At 40.4% G+C, this 11,252-nt stretch overlaps 1 non-coding gene across 1 annotated transcript; it reads left to right on the top strand.

Moving 5' to 3' along the window:
* Positions 1-3,560: 3,560 nt before the first annotated feature.
* LOC140608877 (U6 spliceosomal RNA) lies at positions 3,561-3,663 on the top strand. Its single transcript, XR_012010863.1, has one exon. It is a non-coding gene; the product is annotated as a U6 spliceosomal RNA (small nuclear RNA).
* Positions 3,664-11,252: the final 7,589 nt, after the last annotated feature.

Genomic DNA, 11,252 nt, shown 5'->3' with positions numbered 1-11,252 from the left:
TAGAGTGAGAATGACAGAATAATACTAAAGTTACTTTCTGGGGAATTTTTCCATGGTAGCAAACCATGGCATAAAGATTGAGCACCCCCCATATCAAAGTGACAGGATGATAAAGAAGTGGAAGGAAACTTCCCCCTCTCCAGAAACAGTTCTTAGTCTCTAAGCAATTGCATGTTGATCTCATTATACTAAGTTTGTTCTTATAAACTAGATTTAAGCCCCCATAAATCATCTTTTTGTTTATACTTTTGAAGCACCAAGAAGTCAGGCTGGTACTTACCCAGTGATAAATGTCTGGTAAGGACAGTGTCTCCATCACCACAGCTCCTCTCTGGCCAGCTTCCTGTGCTTATGGGCCCCTCAAATTCAGCTTTCAGAGCTACTTAGAGCTTGTTGTTGTTATTACAAGACATAAATCCTCCTACACACACTGAATGATCACATTATAGCAATATGTGGCAATCCTCTTTTTTGCTTTCAGTGAACTAAGAAATTTAATTCTCAAAAAAAAAAAAAAAAAAAAAAAAAGCCATGCTTTGCAGTCCCAGACTTCTTCATATTAACCCTTTCAGCATTAGTGGAAAGAAAGCTGCACAGATGTTTCCAACTCAGTGTGCCAGTGTTCCATGCCTCTTCTGCAGCTTTTCCATTCAGTCCATAATTTCAACAGTAAGCTTGTTAAATGAGCCCTTTAAAATACATGATAATAAATCATTTTAAATGATTTAAACTGTAAGTACTAGAAACAAGCATTTGATAATGGACATATAAGAATTTCCCCTCAAATGATCATTAGAATTTCCCTATAACCATTTCTGGTTTTCTCAGAGCATCAGTTTTCTCTGAAAAGCAAGGAAAAGTTAAAGAACAGTAATAAATACCTGAACAAGGTAGTGTTCAGGATGTTTTTCTTGATGCTTTTTATGTACACAGTGTGACCTTATGTGAAAACATACACCTTAGGAGGAATTGATAATATGCAGTTCAGCGAAAATTATTCTTAAGCTGACAAAGTTATGACTCAACCATAAAACCATTAATTTCAAGAAATACAAAAGCAGACTTTTTTAATGTCAGGAGACAGTTTATAAGTAAGAATCACAGTGGGAATTAATGCTTAATAATAATGATACTGATAGTGACAGTAATTTTAAAAACCATGAAAATAACACAAAACACCTCTCCCATTTCCCAACTGCCCCAACAGTTTTAAGTGCTTTCAGAATTAAATGGAATATGATATCACTGAAGTAAGATGAAGAATCTCTGGAAAGATTTCTTTGTTAAAGGAGCTTTGGAAAACATAAAATGAAGGTAGATAATAAAGTTTGGGGGAAATAAGTACACATTGTCATCCATATTGTGCTCCAGTTGGAGTTTTGACAGTCGATATGAAAGGAAATGAGCTGTGGTCAAGGGAAGAGGAGGTGAGGGTTACAGGGAACATGGTGCTGAGGAGAACACTCGGCAGAGGTGATGAAAGGCAGATTTGTAGATACAAAAAAAGGAAAAAATGGGGAGATAGGAGATGCCAGGCTGAGGGACATTTTTGGTCACTGAAACCTTTGGCTCAGTGGGGCCGAGGCTGGACAGGGATGGTGGTGGCAAGGGGACAGGTGTCAGAAGGTTTCACTCTGTGACCTCAGGACACAGAGGCGCCTCTCTCTCATCACCTCCTCAGACAGGAGCTCACAGGGTTATCTAAGCACGCTCTGATCTTACAGCAGGAGTGTTACACATTTCATTCTTGCTTTGATCCAAGAGATTAGTGTGCTCTTCACCACATTCTCTATGAAGAGAGTGGGGACAGACAGGATTTAGAGGAAACCCAGGGGACCTGCCTATGCTTAGAGGCAGAGAGCATTCTAGTTTTGCACCCAAGATAAAGTGAAACAAGATAGCCAGGACAGGAACCAACTCCCAGCCTGTGTCTGTACAAGGACATTCTCTACAGTGGAGGCAGAGCCTGGGGAGGGGGGGGACAACTCATGGGCCCAGGGCTTTTTAGGGTTTTGTGTGTTACCAGACAGTCTTGATCATCATGTGATACCTCCTCTCAGACTTTTCATCAACCAGTGAGTCAACACACATCAAATAACCACAGTGTGTTCTCAGTGCTAAGTGTTCTATCATATTAAAATGCTTTATAGGGGCACCTGGGTAGCTCAGTCAGTTAAGTATTTGACTCTTGCTTTTTGCTCAGGTTGTGATCTTATGGGTTGTGGGACTGAGCCCCAAGTTTGGCTCCCAGCTCAATGGGGAGTTTGCTTGAAGATTCTCTCCTGCTGCCCCTCCCCCTACTTGCATTCTCTCTCTCTCTCTCTTTCCCTCTCTCCCTCTCTCTTTGAAGTAGATGGATAAATCTTAAAAAAATAAAAGGCCTTATAACATAGGCCACATCTATTTCTACTTTCTATGGCTTTACCCAGAGAATCTTTATATCACTTCAAGGGTGCCATTATAATATAAGTTGCCTCTAAAAATGCAGCAGTTAATGTCATATGGAGCAAAATGAAATGAGAAGAGAAAGCAATGGTTTGGCATCAAAACTAGATGCCAAATATGGTCCAACTCCAGCTGAGAGATCTTAGGCCAGCTGCTTGACCTCTGAATGTTTTCTTTTCATCTATAAAATTAGGATACTGTTGTTGATGATTTTGATTCCTAGCTGTTGGTGTTATGAATAACAAAGTGTTATGGGTAATAACAAAGGGTAATGTGTCATTTGTTCTTGCTGTAACTCAGGGTTGGAGTCCTTGGTCCCATGAAAGCCTAGATCTATCTCTGGCCCACTGCAGGGCTTCCTGGAGGTAAGCCTGGCAAGCTTTCTGTGCAGAAACACAGAAAGTGTTCTGGAAGCAGACGCTTTCCTTGCAGGTCCAAGGAAAGCCATCTCCAGACCCCACTAGTAGCCCTGATGGATGATAGAGACTTCTCTGCAGATGTTGTGGGGCAGGGCCAGTCTTACTGTCTTGCAGGCTTATGCAAAATAAGTTCTATTTATATTAATTTTTAGAAATTACAAATTTCTGCAGAGCTTTGAGTCTAGATTCAATAGTTTTGAAATCTTGATAAATAAAATTAAAGGAAAACACATGACTTAAAGACTACCAGGCCTTTTCTTCTTTTATGAAAGGTAAAGTCTGAATTATAATTTTTCTGTTTGAGGAAAGGTAAAAAAATACCTCTTTTACTATTAGTTTAGTTTTCCAAAGATGAAGCCAAGATCCAACTCTGTAATGGAGTTCAAGACAACATAGAACTACAATAATGCCAAAATGATCTTTACTGTGGATAGAATTGCATTTCTCCATTTCTTCATTCATTCACTTTTTTATTTAACTAGGATGCACTGAGCTACTGTGTGCCTAACACTCCTCTATGGCCTGAGTGCTGCCCTCATGGAGCTCACTCAAAGTCAACTACTCATGCTGGGTACTGTGCAGTTGAGGGGTTGTGTGACAGGGGATGGGCTTGGTCTTGGAAAGCTTCCCTGAAAAAGTAACTTGAAACTAACATCTGCAGGATGAGTTAGCCTTTATAGTCAAAAGAGGGTGAGTACTCACTTCAGGGGCACAGACTAAACCTGGAACAATATAGAGAAGATCAGCATAGTCCCTGTATGAGAGTGACATGCAAACTAGTGACACCTTCTGCATTTTTTACATGACAACACAAATGTATTTAATGCTATTCAACTGTACACTTAAAATGGTTAAAATGCCACATTCTATGTTGTGTCTATTTTACCATAATAAAATAAAGGGGCGAGTGGTGTTGAGAAGGTCCTGCTGCAGGCAGAGAGAATGACAAGCAGAGATATGTAGTGGGGATACCTGGGTGGCTCAGTGGTTTAGCACCTGCCTTCAGCCCAGGGCGTGATCCTGGAGACCCAGGATTGAGTCCCACATCAGGATCCCTGCATGGAGTCTGCTTTTCCCTCTGCCTGTGTCTCTGCCTCTCTCTTTCTCTGTGTCTCTCATGAATAAGTAAATAAAATCTTTAAAAAAAAATTTTAAAAAATGTGTAGTGGGAAGAGGGAGTGTAAATGAGATCAAAGCCAGTAGGACTGGTTTGTCAAGATTTAGGGGGTGGTATGTGGCTCAAGATGAAACTGGGGTTGCAGGCAGAGGCCACATCAAAGCTGGATATTGATCTGTGTCCTGAAACCAATGGGAGATTGTGGAAGACTTTACTTTCATCAGGGCAGTGATGTATTTGTGCTTTAAAAAAATCACCCTTGACTAGGGTGGAGAGCAGGTGGAGGAGCAGCAGATGAGGCTGACCAGTTTCAAAAGTGTCAGAGTTCTTCAGGAGGGAGATGGGTGCCACTTGAACTAGGGCATTAGGGATGGAGACAAGTGGATAGATTTGAGATTTGGGGAGCAAATGGCTGAACTTGATGGATTCCTCAGGGTCAAGGGAAGAGATCCCAGAGGGTTTTGCATGTTTTTTGATGGATAGTGGTGTCAATTATGCACATAGAGAAGGAGTTTGGAGAAGTGTATCATGGTTCTGTTTTGTACGTGCTGAGTTTGTTGGTCTCTAGAGGTTTGCAGCTTCCAGTGTAGGGGCTTCTCCATATAGGTGTTGACTCAGGGTTCATGAGGTCCACCCTAATTTCTGTCAGAGTCTCTCATGTTACTACTTGGCTCATAGCACAGTGCTGTTTCCTGGCATATTTGTTAAATGCCACATAGTAGACATGTGAAGCATCAGGACTACTCCCAAGAGAAAACAGACGGAACCCCCAGACTGCCTCATGTAGTAGGTGGTCTGCTCAGTTGGGCCGCTGACAAAAACAATTTCTTCTTCTAATGGCTGCTCTCAAAGAAGGCAATTGGCTTTGTGACAGAGTCTTGATTAAACCATATGTGGTGTGGGTGGCAGATAAAATTGGGTTGAGTATACACAGCTGGGATGCCATCTGTGTGTCCAGCTCTGCGCCTTTAGATCCAAGGAGGGACCATCATGAGTGCTTCTGAAACATCAGTATATCAAGCAGATGCTGGGTGATCAATAACTGAATTTAAATGTAATGTCAGGTCATAGGCTTGAGTCCGTGGAACAACTGCTTTTTCATTTAATGATTTTGGAAAATAAAAAACATACACATTGGAGATAGAGCTACCCCAGGGAGAAGTAACATTTTATTTTTGAGCTCTCTTTCCTGCCTCTGGCCTCTCCATAATCCTGGAACTGTCCAAGAGTCATTCTTTTTTTTTTTTTCCTAAGAGTCATTCTGAAGTAATTCCATTCTTTTTTCATGCCCCACTTATGAAAGATATGTAAGGCTTCAATTGAACAATCAAGTGTCGAGAAATCAATGTTTTTAAAGGCTCTGGCTTTAGGACATACCATCTAGGCAATCAAGCATGTAATAAATGTCTACAATTAGTCACACATGCCTGAAGAAGTAAATACTGGCCAGTTTGAAGGGTAAATTTGAATTATACTCACAGACTAAATTCTCTCCTAGTGTACAAAGATGTACAGACCAAATTCTGGGGTAAGGTCAGAAATTGATGCTCTGGAAGTGACTGGTCATAACTGATTTAAAAGTAGATTAAAGGTATGAGATAAGGGATGCCTGGGTAGCTCAGCAGTTGAGCATCTGCCTTTGGCCCAGGGCATGATCGCAGGGTCCTGGGATCAAATCCCACATTGGGCTCCCTGCATGGAGCCTGCTTCTTCCTCTGCCCCCCACTGTGCTCTCTCTCGTTATCTCTCTCCCTTGAAAAAAAATAATAAAATCTTTAAAAAAAGGTATGAAATAAACCCTCAAATTTGATGGTAAATATGTACTGAGAGAAACTTGTTAAATCTTGGTTGACACATGTCAATTAAGATGACCTTGATATGTCCTTGAGAAAATACAATATGATGTAAATAAAGGTTACATATAAAAAATAAATATTATAAGCATGTCTAATGAAACATTCTACCATGAAACAGAAAGGTGATTGTACACCTGGAGTTTAGGAAAAAGGGTCAAAAGGTAAGAATACAAGGGATTTTGCCCCTGTACCAATCCCACAGTCACCAAGCACAATTCTCTTATTTAATTTGTCTCTGAATATTGGCTTTGCTGTAGGTGGAAGAGGTGCCAAAAACCTGGTACAATGATTCTCAATCACCCAATCAAAACATTCCTTATTGTAAATTGCTACATTGTTAGTCAGATTTATATAAACTCTTTGGTAAATTTAATTGGTGCTAGTCAGTTCCATAACCTTTATTTTATTATTTGTTTTTGTTTTTTGTTTTTATTGAAGTTTGATTTGCCAACACCCAGTGCTAGTTCCGTAACCTTTAAACTGATCTTCCTCATGAGCCTACAATCTGTGGGGTGGCAGGACATTTCAGACTTGCCAGTTAATAATATTTTGGTTTAAAAAGAACATTTTTAATTAGATTTATTTAAAGTCCCATTCCAGGGGCGCCTGGGTGACTCAGTTGGTTAAGCATCTGACTCCTGATTTTGGCTCAGGTCAGGATCTCAGGGGCTTGAGATCAAGCCTTGTGTTGGGCTCCACACTCAGTGGGGAATCTGCTTGATATCCTCTTTCTCTCTGCTCCTCTTCCCCTCCCCACCATGCTCTCACAGGCTTTGTCTCTCTTTCTCTCTCTTTCAAATAAATACATAAATATTAAAAACAAAACAAAGTCCCATTCCAAATGGGACTTTTGCCTTAGACAAACCTCAGTTTTCACAATGTAGCTATCCTGCTTTACCTCTTCTACAACCTTGTGTCACAAAGTATGAAGCTTGTTGTATAATAAAGAATTTGCCTGGCCTTTGTCCCTGGTTCCTGGCAGAGCATGGAAGCTCTGTGTTATGACTCTTCCAGACCTCGCCTATGTATCTTTTCACTTGTTTGACCATGATTTGAGTCTTTGATAATAAAATTGTCTCTTTAAATACAGTGACTTCCTGAATTCTGTGAATTGATGTAGTGAATTAATGAAATAAAGGTGGAGAGGTGAGCAGGAGAACCTCCTGGACTAATAGTCATTTGGTCAGAAGTGCAGGTGGCCTGGAGATCCATGAATTTGTGGCTGGCATCGTAAGTGGGGACAATCTTGTTGGGGACCAAGCCCTTTAACCTGTGGAGTCTGATGCTAACTCCAGGTATTTATATCAGACTTGAATTGAATTAAGATACATAAAAACTGTGCTCATGGCAGGGGCAAAGACATATCTACACTGCCCAGGTGTCCTCTGGATTTTTTCTGAGCCACATTGCCCAGGTAAACTCAGTTTCTCTTCTTCTCTTTCTTTTTTTAAAAATATATTTTATTTATTTATTCATAAGAGACACACACACACATGCACACACACAGAGACAGAGACACAGGGAGAGGGAGAAGCAGGCTCCCTATGGGGAGCCCAATGTGGGACTGGATCACAGGACCCCAGGATCACACCCTGAGTGGAAGGCAGATGCTCAACTGCTGAGCCATCCAGGCATCCCAGTTTCTCTTATTTTCATTTCATTTCATGTCTTTTGTCTCTAGAGGCACATATGTCTTGGGAGAGACTCATAAATATATAAGTTGACATTTTTGGTTATTGTTATTTTATTGGAACAGCTTATAACTTTTTAAGTAATTAAAAAGTCAAAATTTCTTTGGAAGTCTGAAAATCATATTTTCTTTTTTTTAAATAATAATTTTTTTATTTTTTTATAAATTTATTTTTTATTGGTGTTCAATTTGCCAACATACAGAATAACACCCAATGCTCATCCCGTCAAGTGCCCCCCCCAGTGCCCGCCAACCAGTCACCCCCACCCCCTGCCCTCCTCCCCTTCCACCACCCCTAGTTCGTTTCCCAGAGTTAGGAGTCTCTCATGTTCTGTCTCCCTTTCTGATATTTCCTACCCATGAAAATCATATTTTCAACAACTGATGTCTGTGCATCCAATATATGGGCTGTTATCTAGAATGATGTTGAACCCAAGGGATGCCAATGCCCTTCTCTGAAAAATTAATTCTAAGATCAAGCATTAAAGGGGACATAAGTTATTACTTGTGAGTACAGAAGCTCTGCTGCCTTAAGAAATAAACTTCTCCCAACTTGTCATTCAGAGGAGGCACCCCCACCACTACTCATCTTAGCCTGTTACACAAAATTCCTTGGGAATGTGGCATCTGCTGAGGGCTCTTCTGCCCAACTCTGAAGTATCTTTTCTCTTTGGGAGCAGTAGATGTTTCTCTGGCAGCAGGTGCCATCCTCCATCTCAGCACCGGTACAGATTTCTCAACCCTGGTTGCAGGTTAGAATCACCAGGGAAGATAAATTAATTTCAGCTACATATAATAATATGGATTAATCTCAAATGCGATATTGAGCAAAGTAAGCTCTCTTTGAGGTGCAAAGGTAAATGGGATGGACTCCTTAATTTCTCTTTCTTCAGTCTCCTTGTTAGTGTATACAAATGCAACTGTTTTCTGTGCATTGATTTTATACCCTAGCACTTTGCTGAATTTCTCCATGATTTCTATCAATTTTGGGGTGGAATCTTTAGGGTTTTCTACAGAGAGTATCATGTCATCTATGAAGAGTAAGAGTTTAAGTTCTTCTTTGCCAATTTGGATGCCTTTATTTTATTTTTATTGTCTGATTACTGAGGCTAGGACTTCTAGTACTCTGTTGACTAACATGGTGAGAGTGGACATCCCTGTTGTATTCCTGATCTTAGGGGAAAGACTCTCAGTTATTCCCTACTGATGATGATGTTAGCTGTGGGTCTTTCATACATAGCTTTTATGATATTGAGTTACGTTTCCTCTATCCCTAATTTGATGAGAGGTGTTTTTTTTTAATCAAGAAATGATGCTGTATTTTATCAAATGCCTTTTCTGCATCAGTTGAGAGGATCAAATGGTTCTTGTTCTTTCTTTTATTAATGTAGGGTATCACACTGATTGATTTCTGGATATTGAATCACACTTGCAACCCAAGAATAAATCAAACTTGGTTATGGAGAATAATTCTTGTAATGTACTGTTGGATCGAATTGGCTAATATCTTGGTAAGAATTTTGGCATCCATGTTCATCAGGGATATTGGTCTATAATTCTCCTTTTCTGTATATTTTTTAAATGGAGTTCAATTTGCGAACATATAATATACCCAGTGCTCATCCCATCAAGTGCCCTCTGCAATGCCAGTGACCCAGTTATCCCATCCCCCCGCCAACCTCCCTTTCCACTATCCCTTGTTCTTTCCCAGAGTTAGGAGTTTCTCATGTTCTGTCAGCCTCTCTGATTTTTCCCACTCATTTTCTCTCATTTCCCCTTAAATCCCTTTCACTATTTTTCATAATGCCTGAATGAATGAAATCATATAATGTTTGTCCTTCTCTGATTGACTTACTTCACTCAGCATAATACCCTCCAGTTCTATCCACGTTGAAGCAAATGGTGGGTATTCGTCATTTCTAATGGCTAAGTAATATTCCATTGTATATATAGACCACATCTTCTTTATCCATTCATCTGTCGATGGGTACCAAGGCTCCTTCCACAGTTTGGTTATTGTGGACAATGCTGCTATAAACATTGGGGTACAGGTGTCTCAGTTTTTCACTGCATCTGTCTCTTTGGGGTAATCCCCAGAAGTGCAATTGCTGGAACATAGAGTAGCTCTATTTTTAACTCTTTGAGGAACCTCCACACAGTTTTCCCGAGTGGCTGTACCAGTTCACATTCCCACCAACAATGCAAGAGGGTTCCTCTTTCTCCACATCCTCTGCAACATTTGTTGTTTCCTGTCTTGTTAATTTTCACCATTCTCCCTGGTATGAGGTGGTATCTCATTGTGGTTTTCATTTGTTTTTCCCAGATGGCAAGTGATGTGGAACACTTTCTCACATGCTTGTTGGCCATGTCTATGTCTTCTCTGAAATGTCTGGTCATGTCTTCTGCCCATTTCATGATTGGATTGTTTGTTTCTTTGCTGTTGAATTTAATAACTTCTTTATAGATCTTGGATACCAGCCCTTTATCTGATAGGTCATTTGCAAATATCTACTCCCATTCTGTAGGTTGTCTTTTAGTTTTGTTGACTGTTTCTTTTGCTGTGCAGAAGCTTTTTATCTTGATTAAGTCCCAATAGTTCATTTTTGCTTTTGTTTCCCTTGCCTTCATAGATGTATCTTGCAAGAAGTTGCTGTGGCCGAGTTCAAAATGGGTGTTGCCTGTTTTCTCCACTAGGATTTTGATGGATTCTTCTCTCACATTTATTTATTTATTTATTTATTTATTTATTTATTTATTTATTTAATATTTTATTTATTTATTCATGAGAGACGAGAGAGAGGCAGAGGGAGAAGCAGGCTCCATGCGGGGAGCCCGACGCGGGACTCTATCCCGGGTCTCCAGGGTCACGCCCTGGGCTGAAGGCAGGTGCTAAACCCCTGAGCCACCCGGACCGCCCTTGTCTCACATTTAGATCTCTCATCCATTTTGAATATCTTTGTGTATGGTGTAAGAGAATGGTCTAGTTTCATTCTTCTGCAAGTGGCTGTCCAATTTTGTTAGCAACATTTATTGAAGAGACTGTCCTTTTTCCAGTAGATAGTCTTTTCTGCTTTGTCGAATAAAAGTTGACCATAGAGTTGAGGGGTCATTTCTGGATTCTCTATTCTGTTCCATTGATCTATGGGTCTGTTTTTGTGCTAGTACCACACTGTCTTGATGATCACAGCTTTGTAGTACAACTTGAAATCTGACATTGTGATGCCCCGGCTCTGGTTATCTTTTTCAATATTCCCCTGGCCATTCGGGGTCTTTCTGATTCCACACAAATCTTATGATGATTTGTTCCAACTCTCTGAAGAAAGCCCATGGTATTTTGATAGGAATTGCATTGAATGTGTAAATTGCCCTGGGTAGCATAGACATGTTCACAACATTAATTCTTCCAATCCATGAGCATGGATATTTTTCAATCTCTTTGTGTAAACCTCAATTTCTTTGAGAAGTGTTCTGTAGTTTTTTTTTTTTTAAGATTTATTTATTTAATCATGAGATACATACAGAGAGAGATTGAGAGGCAGAGACACAGGCAGAGAGAGAAGCAGGCTCCATGCAGGGAGCCCGACGTGGGACTCGATACCGGGTCTCCAGGATCAGGCCCTGGGCTGAAGGCGGCACTAAACCGCTGAGCCACCCGGGCTGCCCCTGTTCTGTAGTTTTTAGGGTATAGATGCTTTACCCCTTTGGTTAGGTTTATTACTAGGTAC

This window comes from Canis lupus, chromosome 1 (genome assembly GCF_048164855.1).
Source record: "Canis lupus baileyi chromosome 1, mCanLup2.hap1, whole genome shotgun sequence".
In the NCBI taxonomy this organism is placed as follows: Eukaryota; Metazoa; Chordata; class Mammalia; order Carnivora; family Canidae; genus Canis; species Canis lupus.
The sequence above is the reverse complement of the archived record's forward strand: the minus strand, read 5'-3'. Positions and strand labels throughout refer to the sequence as shown.